Raw genomic sequence first — 20,982 nt, forward strand, 5'->3', positions numbered from 1 at the left:
TTCTGTCCTCACTTAAAGCATTACAGTTCTCCAACCCCCACTTTAAAAGACGAATCAAATCCCCGGGCTGGATATCTTTACCCCTCCTGGATTTATGCAGGATATGCTGCATAACCGGCAGCGCCCTGCAAGTCCCAGTCTGGATCTTCTGGTAACAGGGTGTTCCAGATGGGCTTGGGATTCGGTAATAATCACGCAGAATGAGGTGACTACATCGAGCATTTATTCAGGTGAAAAACACATAAAAGAAGCAAAGTATGGATAACTACTCACGAGGTGATACCTGCCGATCTGGACCCAATGATCCTCTCGAGCTGGCAGACCAGAGAGAGAGAGTTGCTGACCGGCTCCCATGGAGACAGTGCAGACCTCAGCGCTAGGAGTTTCTCCTCTCCCTCCCCACGCTCTCTCCGCACTGTCCTCTCTATGCCCGGTGCATCCTGGCACGTAGGATCATTCCGACCCAGGAGGCAGCCTCGGGGGGCGGACAAATTCTGCCTCTAGTTGCACAACTCTCCCCGCCAGGTGCGCAAGTGCGCATGCCAGTCGGGGGTCCCAGCCCTCAATTCGAGGGTCCTGCCTTCCTCCTCTTCTTCCTCATTTCCGGGTGTTTGGCCTCCAAAGCTGGTTTGGAGGACATCTGTGGTTAAGTTGGCTACAAGCCCTGCCGAGTGGCTGCTTCAACAGGTTTCCGGGGGGACTGCCTGTGAACCAGGCTGAGAAGCTGCATCCGTGCTCCTTATCACTCAGACTAGGCAGGCAAACATCTTTTTCTCAAGGTCTGGCCTCTGCTTCTCACAGGAGACTTTTATGACTCTACAGATCACAGAAATTTCCATCTCCAATACATGGGGGCATATCCTCCCCTGTCTCTTTCTCAGGCTGTAACATCAGGGATGGTGGTAAAGGCCTTTTCTGAGGATCTCTTCATCATCTTCCTTCTCCTCCTCCACAGGAGGAGCAAAGAGGAACACAGGTTTATTCAAAGCCTCCCACTCAGCCAGCTGCTGTGCAGGTGTTTTATAGAGAGGGGGTGAGAGCTCATTAAGAGACTCCCACCATTGCCGCACCTTTGCCTGCTCACTGGGTGAGGGATGCTTATGACTCAGATCATCTTTACGGTCTGATGGCCTGGGGGCGCCGGTAGAGCACTGTAAAGCATCCACTTGCTCTGTGACAGCCTCTACAGGAGGGGGACACTGCCCCCGTCACAATAACAACATTCAATGTAACACATAGTCAATAACTGTGATACCTCTGTGAACAAGCAAAGCTTTCCAAGTAGATAAGACTAGGGCTTCCTGCTTTGTCAGGTTTTGCCCCATGTCTCTATATTTCCACTCTCTGTGGCGCACCTTCCAGAGGTGTCAGTCCCGTTCCTGGCAGCTCACCTTCACATGGAGTCAAATCACAGGTCCGGGCCAGGCAGCTTCCCTGCTGCTCTCAAGCTCTGCCGGGCTCCGCGACCACCGCCAGTCGCCAGGCGGACCACTTCTTATTATCACGTCGAGGTTGCCAGTTGTCCCAGTCGTGGCAGCCAAAAACACAAACAACTGGGGTACATGCAACACCAACTACAATTTATTGTTCTCCTAGTACATTATTTATACCGAGCTTTCCTCGTTGCGGCTGCTGCTTATTGGTGAGGACTACAAAGGTCAGTAGCTAGTGACAGAGTTATGACTGGACGATTCTTAGCTTGGCCACATTCTGCTCTGTGGCCAAAAGTCCTTACAGTTGTTAATAACTTTCTACTGTCTCCTGTGAACTCCCTATCTCATAGATACACTCTAATCTTTTCAAGGTTAACGTTCTCTGCTAAGGGAGCCAGGGATTTCACAGACCCACTACAATCCCAGACAATTGCATGCAATAGGGATGAGGATGGGGATCACAAAGGATGAGGCTAAGTCTGAGGAACTTAACACCTACTTTGTCTCAGTCTTTACCAACAAGATCACTTCTCCTCAAGGTGCTTGCCCCCTGAGCTAGAAGACACCTGTGTAGAGCAGAACAACTGCCCCATTAATCAGGAGGAAACAGTCAGTGACCTGGTACTCCACTTGGACATGCACACGTCCATCTATGGTCCAGATGGCATCCACCCAAAGGTTCTGAGGGAGCTGGCAGAAGCTCGTCAAGCCACTCTCCATCACCTATCAGCAGTCCTGGTCAACAGGAGAGGTCCCAGATGGCTAGAGACTTGCCAGTGTTGGCAAGATGGAGGATCCAGGGAAACTACAGGCCTGTCAGCGTGACCTTGGTATTGGGGAAAGTTATGGAGCAGATCATATTGAGGGTGATCATACAGTATTTGCTTGATAAGCAGGGAATCAGGCTGAAACAATATGGGTTCATGAAAAGCAGGTCCTGCTTGACCAGCTTGATCTCCTCAGACCAGGTGACCTGCCTAATGGATGAGGGAAAGGCTGTGGACATGGTCTCAGTAGACTTTAGGAAGGTTCTTGACACAGTCTTCCACTGCATTGTCCTGGAGAAGCATGCAGCTCATGGCTTAGACAGGTGTTCTCTTTGCTGGGAGAAAAACGGAGAAGATGGCCAGGCCCAGAGAGTGGTGGTGAATGGTGTTAAATCCAGCTGGTAACTGGTCACGAGCGGTGTTCCCCCAAGGTCAGTGTTGGGTCGAGTCCTCTTTAGTATCTTTGTCAATGGTCTGGACAAGGGGATTGAGTGCACCTTCAGCAAGTTTGCAGACAACACCAAGCACAAAGGAAGATTTGATCAGCTTGAGGGCAGGAAGGCTCTAGGGGAGGATCTGGGCAGTCTGGATCAATAGGCTGAGGCCAACTGTGTGAGTTTCAACAAGGCCAAGTGCTGGATCCTGCACCTCACTCACAAGAACCCCATGCAGCTACAGGCTTGAGGCTGAGTGGCTGGAGAGCTGCGTGGCAGAAAAGGATCTGCGGGTGTTGGTCGACAGCCATCTGACCATGAGCCAGCAGTGTGCCCAGATGGTCAAGAAGGCCAAAGGCATCCTGACTTGTATCAGGAACAGTGTAGCCAGCAGGACCAGGGAAGCGTGGGTACCCTAGCTGTGGAAAGTGTGAGCCTGCAGAAGAAAAACATGGGAAGAAGAGGTGTTAACTGTTGTTATTAGCTGTATATTGTGGCTTTTAGGAGGTAATGTTGCTTTTAACGCTATTATAGAAGCTGATGCCACTTTTAACACTAATGGATATGTTATGCTTCTTAGGCATATTGTTAATTATACCCAAATTAAGAGTTGTTGGCTTTGTGGGACAGCAGATCATTTTGATGCACTGGTGATAGGTATTCCTCTAAGCAACTGGACAGACCTGAATCCATATAGCCTACTCAATACATCATATCAGTGTACACAGGACAATGTTGCAATGGAAGGAATGCCCTTTATACTTCAATTGGTTAGTAACACAGTGCCTTCTGGCCACTGTTAAAAGGCACCGATGCAGCTAAGCCAGTTACTCTCTGTGTCGAGCAGGAACAATGCATGCATTGCCTAGGACAGCTCATCTCCACCCGGTGGGCAGGACAGCGATGCCCTGAGCTTCCAATACGCCTCATGATCGTCTCCAACTCAATCTCGGTGTTTGCAGTGGCAAAAGAAAAAAGGGGGAGAAGACGATCATCACTACACTCATCGCTTTATCATTCTGGAATGGGTATTTTTAGCAATGCAGCCAAAAAAGAGTGTTCAAACTCGAATGGAAGCGCTCAGTGAAGCGATCAAAAAGGGTAGAGTTGTGGCAAATGGACGTCACGCATGTACTTGAATTTGGACGCCTCAAGTATGTCCACGTGTCCATAGACACCTACTCTAAGTTTGTGTGGGCCACGGCGCAGACCGGCGAAAGGGCCCTATGTGTCTGTAGGCATCCAACCACATGTTTTGCGGTCATGGGTTCACCTGAGCCCAGCAAGACGGATAACGGTCCAGCCTATGTCAGTGAGTCTGTGCGACGCTTTCTGATGACCTGGGGAGTAAAGCATACCACCGGGTTCCCAAACTCTCCACCTGGTCAGGCTATAGTGGAGCACACAAACAGAACATTCAAGGACTATTTGCAAAAGTTCAATTCAATAGTGGACCCAAGAGAGCATTTGGATAAGGTTCTATTTGTATTAAATCATCTCTGTGTCTTCGCGGACAATGTCCATCTGCCCGTTGTAATCCATGCCACCTGTGCTAATGCAGGCACTCCCACTAAGGAAATGATGGTTAATTATCTTAACCCTAGAACAGGGATTTGGGAGGGCCCTACCACTGTCATATTTAATGGTCGAGGGCATATGTGTGTTTCCACCTGAACAGGTCCATGGTGGGTACCCAGCAGGTAGACCTGAGCCGTACCAGAGTGGAACGACCATCCCAAAGTCTGCCACCCCTTGACAGAGGCCACACCATACGTTGCCTTATATGTGGCAACCAGGCTTGAGCCGGAATTCCATCAAAGCCCATAGGGGGTCCATGTACGGTAGGCCAAGTAAGTATGACTTTGCCCTGGGTTCATCCCAACAGCACCAGTGCCAAGAGAAGAACTCAGCGAACGGCACGTAGCATAATCCAGACGGAGGACTCTGATGACGAAGTCCGCCTCTGGTCCAAGTGGGAGGCCATTTTCGCATCTTTTTTCATTCCAGGGGCAACAGCAGCAAGAGCCCACAAAATCTTAGACACCCTGTCCTGCTGGGTGGATAAACAAGCAAATGTCACCAGTCAGGTCCTCTCTAATCTGGTGCTGGATTTATCACAGCTACAACACGTGGTGGTACAAAATAGAGCGGCTATTGACTTCCTGCTACTGGCCCACGGACATGGATGTGAAGACTTTGAAGGGATGTGCTGCATGGACCTACAAGACCACTCTAAGGCAATCCACCAGCAGATTCAGCAGCTGACGGAGCACACCCAGAAGATACAAAAGGACGTGGGTTCCTTTGGGCTGGATGGGTTAACTGATTTATTGGGTTTTGGTGAGTGGCTAAAATCCTTGCTTAAGACAGGATTGGTGCTTTTGATTGTTATGCTTTTTGTCCTAGGCTTATTTAGCTGTGCCTTCGCATCCCTAAGGTGAATGCTATTCTCCCTCACTAATAAAGCCTGGCTATCACAAAAGAAAAAAGGAGGACTTATATAGGAATGGCTTGGGGATTGAGAACACTGCACAGCTCCAGGCGGTCAGCACCACCCCAGCCTTGAAATGATCGAGAGTCCTTGAGCTGTCCACCAACAGATCAACAAACAATGGACGCTGCGCTTCCCAGCTTCTTTATCCCACAGCTATTGTTTCACATTTCCCATTCCATTCCTTTGCAAAGGCGACCAAGAGGGAAAGAAAAGAAGAGGGTCTTCTCCACAATCAGTCATCTTTAAGGTTTCCCAAAGGGCCAATCCTGCCCTCTTTTTCCTCCATAGCTCACACAGCACAGGGCACTATCTTCTTACTCCTATGAGTCATCCATCCATCGGTCCATCAAAAGCCAAACTCTTATTTGTCATCCTCTTTTTCTCTCCTGCACTCAGGGTGTGGCCATCGATGCGTTAGGCACTTTCCATGTGCTGAGGCAGCCCAGCAGCGAGGTGAACAGGGACATGATCGCAGCGAGGTTTCACCTGTGCGAGAGCTGCCCGCACTCATGGCATCAGCTGTGATGGCAGGCCTGTGGCTGCCATCTGATGGCAGCGTACTGCCATCACCCACCCGGTCTTGCTGGGCATCATTCCCCAGCTGGTGGGAATGGGATCTCCTGCCGGGTTAGCGCATCCTCCTCCTCTGGGGCTCCTGGGGCACGTCCATGGTGCACAGGGCAGGCTCTCCCTCCACGGGTTGCACCTCCATGGGCTCTGGGGCAGCTGCGATGCTCTGCAGGAAGGCAGCGTGGCGGTGCCACATGGTAGCACCCACCTTCCTCTTGGTGCCCAGCGTCGCCTTCCCCCTCGCCCACAGCTGCTGTGGGTGCCTCATGGCAGGCACTAACAGACAGCGTGGTCCCACCTTCTCTCAGGCTCCGTCCAGCCCCCTCGGGAGACGCTCCAAATTCCCCCTTCCCTCCCTGGACTGCCTCAATCACCTCCCTTCACCTTCCTTGAGTGTCTGCCCCTTTGACGAGTACCTAAAGCATTTTCCTTGCCCTTTTCGCAAAGGCGCAATGTGTTTTCTCCCCTCACAGACCACTCCTGTGCCCTCTAGTCCCTTCAGGAGCATTTAGATGCCCTCCAGCCACATCTCTTCCCACTACCATCCATATCTCCTCTGACCCTCCTTTCTCCTTGCCTCGTGCTCACATGCTCTTCAGCCACCAGACAGCAGTGGTTTCCTCTCCTCACTTCCTCTCCTTGCACGTTCAACGTCCCTTCTTCCCCCTTTCTCATTTGCTATCTTTTCCACACCTCCCCACTAGGCACTAGGCTATCCCCTAGTTGCCACCAGACACCTTCAGATCTCTTCCATTGCCCACTATCAGATCTCCTCTTTTGCCATGCTCACAATCCCATTGCCACTGCCAGAGCCTCAGCTCTCCTCCACTGCCTTGCTTCTGCCATAGGATCAGACAGCACACCGGATCTTGAAGACACCTGCCCTTCCAAATGGCTCCACATGGACGCACTGCCAGGCACAGCTAGGCTACTCCAGCTGGGAGAAAGCACCGGGTCTTTATTGGGCACTGCCCAGGCCTCAAGAGCACTTGCAGAGGCCATGCTCTACTAAGGGCTGTCCTGGCGCAGAAGTGGCAATGCTGGCAGCAGCAGTGGGAACTCCTGCACCAACACGGTTCTGCGCAGCCCCACCACTGCCAGCCCTGCTGTTTCTCTCGGTCCCCTCAAGGCTTCAGGAACTTCAGGACCGTTTTGCAGGTCTGCGTGGTTCAACTCGGCCGTACTGCTCCCATGTCCACCGGGCTGCCACAAACGACTCGTACTTTTGACGGTGCTCTTGCAATTCCATCTTCTTCCCAACACTGAAGAGGAAACAAAAACTCCTCAATTTTGCATAGAGGCAGGAGGACAGAGACTCCTATAGACGTCTCTCACAGCTCAGGAGCCTGCTGCGCTCCATCCCGCAGGCTGTCAGGCCAAGACAGCTTTTCCACTTGCCATTCTGCCAAGGAAAGTGAGGAACATGCCACAGAAGGGAAATACCAATTGAAGCTGGACACATTTACCAAGAGAACTGCTGCTGGTCTCTTCTCCGTGGCCTGCTGCTCTCCAGACTCCTCCATTCTTCAAGGCAGGCTCCTGAGGACTGCAGCCCTTGCAGATCTTGGCTTGTTTGTCTTGGCAGCACTCTGTTGGGGCAGGCACAAATTCCCCCTCACAGCTGGGCTCCGTCCTGGCCTGCCCCTGCCCTCCCCAGCCTCTGCACGCTGCCCTGGCAGCTACTGCTCCCTTCAACACTGCAGCAACCTCAGGCACTCGCTGGGAGCTGCCTAGAGACACCAGCATCAGGGGCTGTCCCAGGGCCTCCTCCAGGTACCGAGAAAGCAGAAGCTCCCGCATCCTCCTCAGGGCTAAGCCAGGGGGATCCTTGACCCCGCAGCACAGCCGTCCCCGCTGCTCCACTCCCCCATGCCTTTGAGACACTTCGCACACACTTACATTTGCCGAGACGTTTCCAGCCTCGGGACCGCTTCCTTCTCCCCCACCACTTCGGGAAGGCACAGAGACACCAAGCTGAGTCTTAGCGGGTGGCCCCGAGGCTTCTTTCTTTGTGCTTCAAGCCTTCCCTGCTCAGAGCCACCATAGATTTGGGGCTTCTGAGCTTCTGCTTTAGGTCGTGTCTAGGCAAAGAGAGAGGAGGAACAAGGCCGTGAGAACAGAGACAACAGAACGGAAGAGTCAACTCAAAAGCTATTGGCATTTGCAGACTGAAAAGCTACATCCTGCTGTGGCCATACACCTTGGCCTTTGGACGTTACGTAAATTCCGATAACCTACCCCCTCTCTTATCCGCCTGTCCACAACAGGGAGTCCGGATTCAGCAGCCTTCCTGTCTACGTTGCCTCCTTTCTGCACACTGCTCCTCCTTACTGGTGGCAGTGCGCTGCAGATAGAGCACACACGCAGCTCATGTCAGCACGTTCTCCAGCCTGCGCTCACACACCAAGCCCATCAAGAGCATGGAACCAGAGATAGCAAATGATAGCAGAACCTTTCTCCAAGAGCCTCACCTCACTGAAGGCAGTGATCCTTTTGTCCCCTGCGCATCACTGGTGTGTGCGGGAGAAAGACGTGGCCGGGAGAGAAGGCGCTTACTAGTGAGGTCTCCTGGAAGCACATAACAGGGAAGCTCTCCACAACTGCATCTCCGGCACAGGGGCCACCAGAACAACAACTCAGCAATGCTCAGGCATGAAGTGCATTGGAGAGGGCCCTGACTCCTTCTGGCCCTTTCAAACTCCCTCCATTGTCCTAGCCTCTCTTTCCAGAACATCCCCTTCCTCCCAGAGGGATTGCACCCTTCTGCTTTCTTTGCTCCACATTCTGACATGCAGCCTTCACTGTTGCATTACCTCTTACGGGCCGGTGCTCTCCGCAGCTGCCTTTTCCTGCCTGCTTTTGCCGCAGAAGCTCTCCAGATGCAGGCACAGCTTGGCCCCGGCACTGCTTATCTGCACCCCTGGGAACCAGGAGCACACACAAATGAAACCTCACACAGGACGCGCAACACAAACCGCCACACGCTTCCCACCCAGACACAAGTCCTAGAAGCCATGGGGCACGGCACTATCACCTCCGAGCACTACTTCAGGCAACAGGCCAAAAGGGAAAAGCTCCTTCATGCATATCCAGGAGCACAGCATTAACAAGAGGCAGTTCTGCCATCCTCTCACCTCACTCCGTGAGCTCTAGCCTGCGCCTTGCTCTTCTCCCTTTCTGGTCCCTTCACAGCACACGTGTGCTTTGACGTCACATGTGCTCGCGAGGGGACGCGCTCAGCAGCCAGAAGCCCTACAATTACAAAGCACCTCTTCACACCTGCCTTTTTGGCACGCTTGCCACACAGGGCTGGCCTGCCCATGCATGTGCTACTATGCTGCAAGCCCAGACACTGCCAGCCTTGCAGACAGCCTTCCTAGCAGCCTTTTCAGGCTGCCTGCATGCTCCATGCATCCCTTTCTAGAGCATCACGCTGCCCCCTGGGACCTTCCCCTCCCACTCTTGCACTGGCCCGGATTTGGAAAAGTGCCAGCAACTCTTACGGCACCTTCTCTGCCAGCATCCTTCGCAGAGCCGCCTTTGCTTTCCTTCTTTGCCAGCGGTGGCTCTTTGGCAGCTTCTTGCATGGCTTTGGCCACGTCCTGCTCATCTGCGAACCTGCAAATCACAAGGGCACACCAGCCATACCTCAGGTGGGGGGCTCACTCCAAACTGCGACACACTTCCCTCCCACTAGGAGGACTTAAGCTCACCCAGAGCATGACAGGAACTTCCCACCATTACTAGAAATGAGTCCAACAGCAACAGCTCCCTCCCACAACTTCCACAGAACGCTTAACCAAAGCTGCTTCTGCCAGAGTCTCACCTCACCCGACGCGCTCTAGGAGGGGCCTCTCCTGCCATCTCCCCATCACTCCTCTGCTTTGGCAGGACAAGCTCTTGGGAGAGGAGGCGCTCACGAACCAGACCACCTGCAAGGACAAAGCATGCAAGCTCTTCACATTTGCTTCTGCGGGACATTTCCCACAAGAGGCACGTGTTGGCCTGATCACACATGGGCTACTGCGCACGGAGCACACACTCAGCTAGGCTTGGAGGCCAGCTTCCTAGAAGATTCTTCATAGAATCACACAGAATCACAGAATGGTTGAGGTTGGAAGGGACCTCTAGAGATCACCTAGCCCTTGCTCCTTTCACACTCCTCATCTTGCCCGAGCCCCCCTTCTAAAGGACCATGGGGTTCCCTGAGCTCTCCTTAGGCCATTCTTTCGGGTGCACATTCTCCAAGTGGGGCCAGAGGGACAGTGTGGTCACTTGACAGAATCTCTTTGGCATGGCACACATTCATTCTGAGAAGGCGAACACATATAGGCTGTCTTCGCCCCTTAGGGTTGCTCTCCACGCTCGCGCTTACAGTACCTTTGCTATCCGTCTGCTCAGGCAAGCCTTGTTCTGTACCTGCATTTTTACGTATAAATCTGGAAAGAACAAAGGTGAAACCAGTTTCAAGAAGGGGCAATCCAGTCCCAAGTAGCCTCCACGCAGCTGCTGCTCACAGAGAGGGTGGAACACTATTGTAAGCTCTACAGTTTTGCAAAGCAGAAGTTGGCACAAGGAAGCAGTGCATCTTAGGAGCCCTAGTGCACAGCACTCCACTGCTGGGATGGCACAAGAAACTCCATCCATGGGCATTGTCTAGATCAGGCTGGGACACAGCTTCGCACAGATGCTTTTCAGGGAAAAAAAAAACATGCAGGGAAGAGAAACCTCTTGAGCTTTAGCAGGAGGTTATTCAGTTTCTCTCAAAAGAAAGCAGATGAAGCTGGATGTATGCAAAGGGATCCCTAACTTCCTCTCTCCCTCTCACTGGGGAGCAATGGAAAGCAGAACCTCCTCCAGGTGACTCCACCTCAACACACATGTCTTCCCAATGAGGCAAGAATGACCACGGACTTTGCTCACAGGTATAACACCACTACTACTCCTCCTGATGAGAGAAGCCCTGGCATCTACGCCCTAGGCCCCTCTAGCTGGTCCTATGAAGCAGGAGGTAAGAAGCTGCTCAGTCAGGCAGTCAAGGCCTACCCAAGGAAACATACTCACTGTGGCAACACAAAGACACCCCCAGGAGGCATCTGAAAAACAGCCGTCTCCGTGCGGGCAATGATCAAAGGCCTCAAGGCTGGTGTCTGCAAAAGTGACAGAGACGCACACGGTCACCCCCGGAAAAGAGCCCCTGGCTCACAAGGGTGGAAACTGCCTACTACTACCCACACAACAAACCGCTCCTCCACAACTCTCATACCACGAACTCCTGCATCAACATCAGACCCTGTCCCAGCACAGACATGCTGCCCAGCAAAAACCCTGAGAAGGAGCACTAATGCTGCTGGACTTTGATGAGGGCCAAGTCACAAGGAGATTTCCCTCAGGCAACAAACTCTTTCGTAAAAAGAGCTCAGGACAAGGAGCACAGCACGAGGCTTTTGCGTTTGATGGCCTTTCTGCCAGCATGGCTTACTGGAAGATGAGAGGCTGGTGGAGGGGAAGGAGCAGCAAAAACTCTGCCCTGTGCTTCGTCTTCTTCCCAAAGCCCTTCCCAACAGGCATGGGCTACCGCTCTGCATCCTTCCTCTGACCCAAGACAGCTGCTCTCAAAGACTCCTGTGTTGGCAAGTCTCTCCCGAAGGTGAGACAAGCTCTCTGCAGAGAGCTCCCGGGATGGCACATCAAGTCTACCCAAGGCACTCCACAGCCAGAGAGAATTCTGGGGCCTCTTTTCTAAAGAAGCAGAGGGAGCACTCAACACTTCCCAGACTTACCCGCAGGAAAGATTTTGACAGCTTTCCCGTCACATCTACTTCATTGATGAAGTCTTCAAAAAACCTCATGGTGATGTTCCTTTCTCGGCACACAAGAATGCCGATGTTCTTGAAAACGAAGTCAAAATCTTCCCCTTTGGACAAGGCCCACACAAGCAAGGTCTGAGTTGCCCTTAGACAAACGGACACCTTCTGCAGGGAAAGGTGGGTCCTCATAACCATGGTGGTAAGCTTCACTTGAGCAACTTCCAGATGCCCTGCAAAAAAAGGCAGCAGGCAACAAAGTCACTCAAAGAGCCCTTGGGCACACACAACTCACCTGGCAGCTCAGCACACCCTCCACAGCCTTCTCAACACCCTCCCTCCCCACCCACTCCCCTTTCAGCAGCAAACCGCTTGCTTGGGGGGTACAGACCCGTCCCCAAACACCTTTTGCTCTTCCTAGCAAACTGGACATGGTTTCACAGGAATGCAAGAACCACTCCAAACACAGCCCCACTCCTTCCTGACCCACAAGAGCCATGCAGGGCCCCCTCCAGCTGGCCACAGGGCCCTGGGGAAAACTCCTCCTCCCACCTCTGCTTCACTGCTTCCTGCAGCTCTCTTAGACCACTACTAACTACAAGCTGCCAGGCAGAGCCCTGCCACAACATGAGGGAAACACCAGCTTTGCATCACGCTTCTAACCAGGCCACGGGATGTTCTCGTAGCTGAGGTCATTCTCCTTCAGAAACGCGTTGTCCAGATGTAAGACAGGCCTCCGAACAGGGAAACTCTTGTTCCTCACAGAGCACAAGTAGTTGTCCATGATGAACATGTTTCCCACGCCTGCTAGCTGGACAGTCTGAAAAGAAGAGAGCATGTAAAGAACAGGAGGAGGCTTTTCACATGCCCAAAAAGTAAGGGATAGCTTTTCAGGGCACTTAGAGGGTGCTTAAGGGCCTGATCTACAATGCAGGAAGATGAGGTGCTTTGCAGGAGAGCCCTGCACTCTCTAGTCATGGCCTCTCCCACCCCTCACCTCCCAACAGCTAAGCACTGACCCACAAGTAGGGAACATCACCCAAGGAGGTGCAAGACGTGGCAGAAAGTCTCCACCGTGTGCCAGGCACGTTGTTCCACCCGGCCACGTGGGGCTAGAGAACGCCCCAGAGGAGAAAGCCCACATTCTGCTTCTCCAGCTGCCCTTTGCTTTGGCTCTCCATTGCCAAAGAGCTGGCTCTGGGGCAGAACTGCCACCCACAGGCTCCTGCTGGCACATCGCTTCTGCTTTCAGAGGGGACAGCAATATGGCTGCTGAAAGGCAGCACGGAAATGGGGGCATCGGCGCTCATCAGGGTCTGAGGGAGAAGAAGCAGAGAAGCCCACCTGGTTCTGCAGCAGCGCCTGGCGGTAACACTCGCACGCGCAGTCCCAGACTTTAGCGATATCTGGGCAGGAAGAGAAAGATGGGCTGTGCTTGAAGTGCACAAGCTCACCTCCATGCCAACCCTGCCAAACCATGCAGACGCAGCAAGCGTCACCCACCACCACCACAATCCCACAAAGGACCCTTGCAGAGGAGGGCAGCGGAACTGACATTCCAACAGCGTTCCAACTACAAGCACTCCCCTGAAAAGGAAGGCACAGAGCCCACCACCAGCTTGGAGACTCAGGGTCCTTTCGGACTTACTTTCCTTACGGAATCTCACGAGCCGCTGAGAGAGTGAGTGGAGGAAGTTTGAGCAAAATGACTCCATGGCTCAAGGCACAGGCCACCAGCTCCTCCACTCCAGCACACCAAAGAGCCCAGCGCTATTGCACTGCCTCTCTTGCCCTCTCCTCCTCACTGCAGAGCAGCTGCCACGAGCAGAGGGGAGCCGAGAGCAGCCGAGTGCCAGGGCTCAGCGTGGCCTCGCACGGCAGTGTGCGTGGGGCGCCCTTCTTATAGGGAAGCTCTGATGGTGATGCGGGACATCCCACTGTGACCCCAGCCCGTGTCACAAAAGGCTGCAGGGCCCGGCCACCCCCACCGTCGGGCACCTCCCTATATTTCACCCCACAAGGACAAGGGGGCAGCACTCGGCTTCCTGAGGGATGCCCCCTACCTCCCCTGCCCACCTCCCCATGATCTGTACGCCTTAGCAACAACCATCCCCACCTCCGCGCTGCGGAGGACATTCAGGCCAAAAGGAAAGATAAGCAAAGAACTGAGGAGAGGCTGGTTCATCTAAGGAGCCGCAGCTTGCCACAAAACAGAGAGCTCTTCTTATTCTTATTCCTACCCAAAATAAAGGAAGCCCCCCTGGTGCACAACACTGCTAACCACCAGCTGCTCTGTCAGGAAGGATTCTCTCAGGAACTCCTTCCCTTGGGGAGCTCCTTTCCTTTCTAAGGAGAGATTTCACAGCCCTTTGGTGGCTAGAAATCCCCCAGGAAGACAAGGGCGGGGGCCACGAACGGGACACAAGGGTCCTGTGCAACCACAGACATCTTCAGAGCACAACTACACACTGATACACCCCCTGCCAGAGCAGAGAACACCCTCATGCCTTCTTGTTTTGCACCAAATCCAGACTTCACCTCATCAGCCCCAAGCTTGTGAGTTAAACAAGAGAAATGTGAAGAAGCTGAAAAGGGAGTTTTGCCCAACTAATCCTCAAGAGGAATTCTAAAGACATTTCAGCAGTCCCAGAGCCGCGGTGTTGAAATGCATTTGTGAAATAAAATCAAAGGAAAACAAAGCTTTTTTTTTTTTTTTTTAACTTAACTACAAACATACAAATTCCTGTGAAGCAGGTATACCGCTGACAGGCTTGCATGATATGATGATTTTGCCCAAGAAACAGTCCCAGGAGCAAATGAGTTGAGCAAGGTCTGTGGGGTGGTAGGAGGGTGCCAGCAGCCCCTCGGAGACATGCTCTGTGACACGCTCTGGGTCACTGAGGGACATGGCGCCTCACACCTGCCCTCTGCCCAGGGTGTCCCCACACTGCCCAGAGCTCCGGGTCCTTCCTTCCTTCTAAATATGACAGCCAGAGAAAGAGCAACGCACGGCTGTTACCAGTTTAGAGGCTTTCCAGTGAATCGCAGTCCATAGCCCAGTTTGTGCTGGTTCATCCTGTGCATCTTTGGCGCTGTCTTTGAAAAGGGCCAAAGCCCCAAAGAAGCGCCAAAGCACAGCTGCCCACACAGCTCTGACCAGGACGGAGAGCTGTCAGTCCCGCTGTGCTGCACAAGCACCTTCTCCAGCGGCCACTGGAGAACTTCCATAGCCCGTGGCACTGCCTGCAGCAGGGGGAATGGACTGGAGGGCTCTGTCAGCAGCTCCTGGACGCTGCATGTGCTCAGGGCTGGGGCTACTCTCCAGGACGTGTGGGGCAATCTCTGCGCTCTCTCCTGGGCTCTGAATGTGATCAGCATCAGGGTCACCTGAGTGTTTTCTCTACCTAACTATTACCAATGATTAGATTTTTTAGCTTTAATCAGCCCCTGGTGAGTTGTTGTAGTTAATGGCCTCAGTGGGATCCAGTAATGTCTACAAAAATTTAGGGTTTCCTTCTGACTTTGACTTCTTCACTGATTTCTTCAATCTCCTTTCAACAGCTGCAGTTCATGGACTCAGCTCCAAGTACTGCATGAAGCTAATTAAAAAGCAAAAAGCCCTGATAAACCCAAACTCTCCCTGCTATTTTCTTCAAGTGTCCATGGCTAATTGGTGAGGCTTGGGGAGTGTAGCTGAAAGCTGAAGAAAACAAGTATATACAAGTATTTCATCTTTTTAAAGTTTTCTATTATTATTCTAAAGAATAAGTGACAGCACAAGATCCAATTCATAGCCATCCAGAGTGACTCCTAATGAAGTCAGAACATGTAGGAAGAGCAGCATCCCAGAGATCAGATACCGTACGCACAGTCTTTCTCCCCACCTCCCCATCCCTACTATTTCCCTCATCAGCCTCTCAGGAATTTAAATCACTCATGTTCAAAGCTAGCCTTAGTCCACCTAAGTCTGCACTCAAGGTTATAGCTCCCCTGCCCCAATTCTCAACTGCTTTACTTAGACATTTGGCTGCCAACAGACACAGGGAGATCTTCTTTTAGTTACAAAGAAACAAAAAAAATAAAGCAGAGTATAGTTTCATTCAAAATAATGACACTCTTTGAATGTATGCTAGGTCCATACAATCCGTACATATAGTAAGAACTTGGCTAATGGGGCAGACTACAGGGAGACAGAGCAAGCCTTAACCGCCCTAAAGGGCAAACCAGCTGCCGGGTCTCTGAGTATACAGAGTATTGGGAGGAGTCACAATGTGTCCAGATAGAGCACTAAAGGGGATGTTAGAAATTGCCACTTTAAACAGGACATGTGGGAATGGGAGACTTACATAGATGCATAGGAGACAGAGAAGAGAATGGGCCCAGACCCCCACTTACAGCATCACTGATGAGCTGCCACAGACTGAACAAGCAACCCAAAGAAGTCCTTCCTTTGGCAGTGACCTGGAAAGCCGCATCTCTGGCAAGGTTCCAGGGAGATGGGGGTTCTCTTCTTTAAGATGGTCCCCAGGAGTATGCAGAGAGGAGGAAGAGCACAAAGGCAGGTTGCAGGGATATTCGCCAGCTTCATCAGCTGCAGAGCAGGGAGCTGGTCATCTCACAAACTGCTGATTGAGTTAAATGAGACAAGGGCCCCTGCAGCAGAGCCCAGCCCCACCGGGGCAGCCAACGCGCCCCGGGGCCCCAACCTGCCCCGCACACGGGGCCCGGCTGCCCCCAGCCCCGCGACGGCCCGCGCGGCCCCGCAAGATGGCGCCACCCACGGCAGGGGAGGGCGGAGCTGCCCGCGGGGCAGGAGGCCGCAGCGTTGCCATGGCAGCTGACAGCCAATGGCTGCCCTGGGCACGATGAGGTCACTGCTGCCGCAGCCCCTGATAGGCCAGCTGCAGGGAGAGGGCGTGGCTGCTGCTTGGGAGGTCCCCGCTGCGGGCAGAGCTGATTGGGCAGCAGCAGGGCTGGCTCTGCCTGGTGACTGTGAGGTCACCGCTCCCGCAGCGCCTCATTGGGCAGCAGCCGGGCCCTGCGGGGCTCTGCGCTGCTGAGATCATCTCCGCGGAGCAGCTGCTGAGCCCGGGCTGGGCTCCTGGCGGGGAAGGGCTGGGGAGGCCATTGCTGCCCTGGAGGGCAGGGCCAGAGAGCTGGGCGGGACGGCGCTGTGACGTCATGTCTTTGTGAGTGCCTGATTGGCCGGCAGCAGGCAGGCAGGCGGGGGCAGTGGGTGGGGGGTCTCTGTGGTGAGAGGAGCTGAGAGGGCAGCAGTGGTTCCTGTGTGGGGAAGGGGGTTGAGGAAGCTGCTGTCTCTGAAGGCCACAGGCAGCAGCAGGGATGTGGTGGGTTTGCACCTGTGAGGTCACCTCCATGTGAGGAGATGAGAGGTCGGGAGAAGTCCCATGTGCCTGTTGGAAGGTGCTGGAGGTCTAGAAGAGAATGGAAGGGGTGGAGAGTTGGGCTTCCTGCATCTTGGGGCACTTTGGGCTGTCCTGTCTGGTGCCCTGTGTGGTGCTTATCCCTGTGTGTCCTTCATGCAGAGGCAGGTGTAGGCTGTCAGCCCTCGGGTTAGGTACGGAGGTTGTGGAGGGCTGCAGTGCTGGATGGCCCCAGTGTGTCCCCAGCGTCTTGGTGCTCCGAAGGGAGGAGGTGTCTGAAGAGAGTGGCGCTCTGCTCCCAGAGCCCAGCCTGCCACCCCAGGGTCCTTCTGGGAGAGCAGGGATGCAGAAACATTCTCCGATCTCCATGTTCAGGGATAATCCAGACCTCTGCTGGGACCTGCCTTCAGCAGGGCCTTGAATCCTCCAATGCAGGCACAAGGAATCTTCTCTTCTGAGACAGGCTGCACAGGCTCTTTGCTGTTAAAGTCTTCAGCAAAGTTTCTTGGTCTGTGCTGCTTGAGATGGAAATGATACATCAGAAAAGAATCCATGTGCCCTTAACACATCTTTCTTCTAGAGGGCTTTGGCTGGGACACTGGTTCCTGCCAGACTCAAAACCATGGGTCAATCCAGGTAGCAAACGTGGGGAAGTTTTTCCAGATTCCGTGAATTTTGGCCAAGCTTTCTTTTGTCTGATCTGGAGGAAATCCGTTTCTTTTCTTGGAACTTAGCTGGTCCTTGGGCTTTTCCATGACACCTCCAAGTAGTGTTTCTCCCCTGGGTGTAGTTCCTGGCACTCGGTCTGTCTTTCGGGTCCATAGAGCACCTTGGATCTCCCACACATTTTTGCTTCTGGGCGCCTCAGGACGTGCCCACACACTGCAGTGCTGTTGTGCAGACACCCATATGGAGCCCGTAAGGCACTGCTGGCCTCAGGAGCTGCATTTTGACTTGTTCACAAGGTGGTGAGATGGCCATCTCCCAGCTGCTGAAGCTTGTGATCATCCCTACAACCAACGTTCCTCTCCTTCTAGTCTTTGCACAGTCCTGGGCCCAATCTTGTAGAAGGCAGACCCCATTCCCCTTGGAGCCTGTCAGAGATGGGACTTTCCAAGCGCCTGCAAAGGGAAGCATGGCTTTACTCATTTATTTGTTACTTATTCAGCCTTTATCATCCTGTCTATGGCACATTGAGCACCCCTTTGCACCTTGGAGTTTCTGCCCTTTCTCCTCTCCTCTCTCCCCTGTCTCCTCCATGTCTACTGAGTCAGCAGGGTCATGGGAAGTGCTGGTTTAGGGAGCTCCCTTGAAGCTCCAAATTGTGCAGCTGAAGGCCTGATGGAGGCCTTCCTTTGACATCCCCATGTTGTGCTTGGGTCGCTCTGAGCAGCCAAGAAAATCCCTCTTCTCTAGGGACTTGCATCAGAGCGTTTTGCCTGCTTTTGTACGGAAGCACAGAGAGGTCTACGATTGCCAAGAGCAGCACGGCCCACATCATGGCCCAGGACGCCTAGGAGTTGTGTGGCTCCCATTCCCACATGTCCTGCTTAAATTGACAAGTTCTAACGTGACCTTCACAGCACACGAGGCGGACATTGTAAAGCTGCAGCACTGGGAATCCTCCTGTTACCCTTTATTCACTCAACAACCCAGCTGCTGGTTTTCACCTCAGGGAGTTTAAAGCTTGCTCTGCTTTCCAGGAGCCTGTCCCCCACGTTCTGCTTATATCCAGCCTTTCCTGTCTCTCCAAAAGATATCCAGTAAGGCTCTCCCCTGTAGCAGGGAGACCTTATTGTTGGCATCTTGGACTTAGTCTACAGCCAAAGAGAATAATTACGTTTTATGAAATTATTCCTGCTCTGTTTCTCTTTCTGTGCAATTAAGAAAAATCCTGTGCCTATTTGCAGCTAGTTCTCTAAGGAAAGCAAGTGTGAGCTGGGGCAGATGAACGGCAACCTTCAATTGCAGACTTCAGTGGAATAGGAAAGCTTCTAACAAGAGTGAGGGAAGTCCCCTGTGGCGGATGAGAGAAATGGAAGGACTGGGGAGGGGTGAAGGAAGACTGTCCATATGGTGCCTGAGCTCCATGGCATGCTTTTCCTCTATGTCCAGCCTTCATTAGGAGTCACTCTAGACTGACACCAGCTGGAGAATGTTGCTGTCACTTGCTCTAAAATAGTAATAATAATGATAAAAGCCTTTAAAAGGAGAAATACTCGTAGTTATTTATGTCTCCACCTTTCAGCTACACTCCTGAAATGTCTCCAATTAGCCATGCAAGACTTGAAGAAAATTACAGGGAGAGACATAGTTGGTCAGAACTTTTTGCTTTTTAATGAGTCCCCTGGTGTGTTTGGCGCTGAGGCTATGAACTTCAGTTACTGAGAGGAGGCTGAACAAAACATTGAAGAATTCCAAGTCAGAAGCAACCTCCAAAGTTCTGTAGAGCATTAATGGGTCCCACTGAGAGTCGTTAGCAGCAAAGACTCCCCAGCTGATTAGAGCAGAAAATCGTAATCACTGGTAACAGGCAGGCAGAGGAAATGTGCAAGGTGGTTCTGATGCCACGTTAACCCTTGATGTGTTTTATCAGGCAAAATGTCCAAGCTCGGTCACTGAGCTTCTGGGAAGGGAAATCCTCTCCCCACGTTTTCGGGGTCATCCTGGGGACAGTGTGTGGGTGGGGGTGTGCAGTGCTCAGTGCAGGATAATGATACGACACCTTTCAGGGTGTTGTCAAGGGGGACAAGGAGGTCCCAGGGTCTCCTGGCAGGCCTTGGTGGCAGAGACAACAGCCATAGCCAAGAGGATGCCGCCCTCCTTTGGGGTCCTTGAGCTTTGGCAGTGCCTTAGGCTGTCTCCAGCAGAGCCTGTCCTGTGCTGGCTCCTACCTGCAGTTGTGCCCATGCAGCCTGTAAACACCCAGCCTGCTTCCCCACTTTGGTCTCACACGGGATCTCCTTCCCTTCACTGATGTCTCTCCATCCCCACTGGCTGTTCCTTGTAACCCAAACCAAGGGATGATCCTTGCTTCGGGCTGGGTGGCCTGTTGCACTACAGCATTAGCCTTTCAAGTGACATTACCTCATCCTAAAGCCTGATGAGAAATTCCCAAGCTGGGGATATTTCAGGATATTTTGTCTTTTCATGCTGTTTCCCACTGCCAAGGAAATCTCCTGGCAGCCCCATAGTGTGGGGATGAATATAACCTTGTCTATCAAAACAGAGTTGAACATGAGGAATTGAGGACTAGCCTGAAGAGAAGGGTCTGCATGTTACAAGGGAGGCCATATGAGCCAGTGGTGCATGTTCACGTGAATTAAGGCCAGACACCTATGGGGCTGCATTAGTAGTAGCATGGCTACCTAGAGGAGGGGAGCTGTTATCCCTCTCCAAGGGGGTCTTTGCATGAAGGCAGTGGTGGGAATCAGTTTTGGGGAACAGGTGTGAAAACTGAGGTGTCCTAGGGTGCTTGCCCACCAACCATTTCTGAAAGGCCTGATTTTTCTCTTGTTTCCCTTTTGAATGTGCTAGGAACATGGTGGCTGTGCTGGACACCCCATGCATCTGACATGGCCGAGTAGGCCTGTTGTCTTTTCATTAAACCAACGATCTGCAGTGAGTTATGCAAGGTCTTTGCAATGTCTGATTCTGTAGAAGTCTGAGCAAGTGGAGCTCTAGAGGGTAATAGGCACTGAGATGTCAGATGGCCAAGAAGATTCTCCACCCGGCTGATGCAGGAGATGGACATGGGTCTCCTCATTGCCCTCTCAGAGCAAGTAGACACTTGCACAAGTCTTGGACCAACCTTTGTCCCTTCTGAAGTCCAAAGGGGTGAGCGTGCGTGTGTAGCTGACTCCCTGCCACCACCTCCACTGACTACAATGGGAGCTTGGACAAGAAACTCCTATGCACATAGCTGTTTTCTGGACCCCCAAAGTTGGGCAGATAGAATCCTCTTCTGAGATTGTGGAGTGTTAGATGTGCTGGCATTGGATGTCCTGCTGTACTCCTCCAAATGAGGTCCTGAAGCATAAGGAAATGAACTTGCACTGTTCTCTGTCCCTGTGCATGTGTTCCGTCTGCTTAT

The sequence above is a fragment of the Tinamus guttatus genome, unplaced genomic scaffold (genome assembly GCF_059628265.1).
Source record: "Tinamus guttatus ecotype Peru unplaced genomic scaffold, ASM5962826v1 Tinamus_guttatus_pri_ptg000667l, whole genome shotgun sequence".
NCBI lineage: Eukaryota > Metazoa > Chordata > Aves > Tinamiformes > Tinamidae > Tinamus > Tinamus guttatus.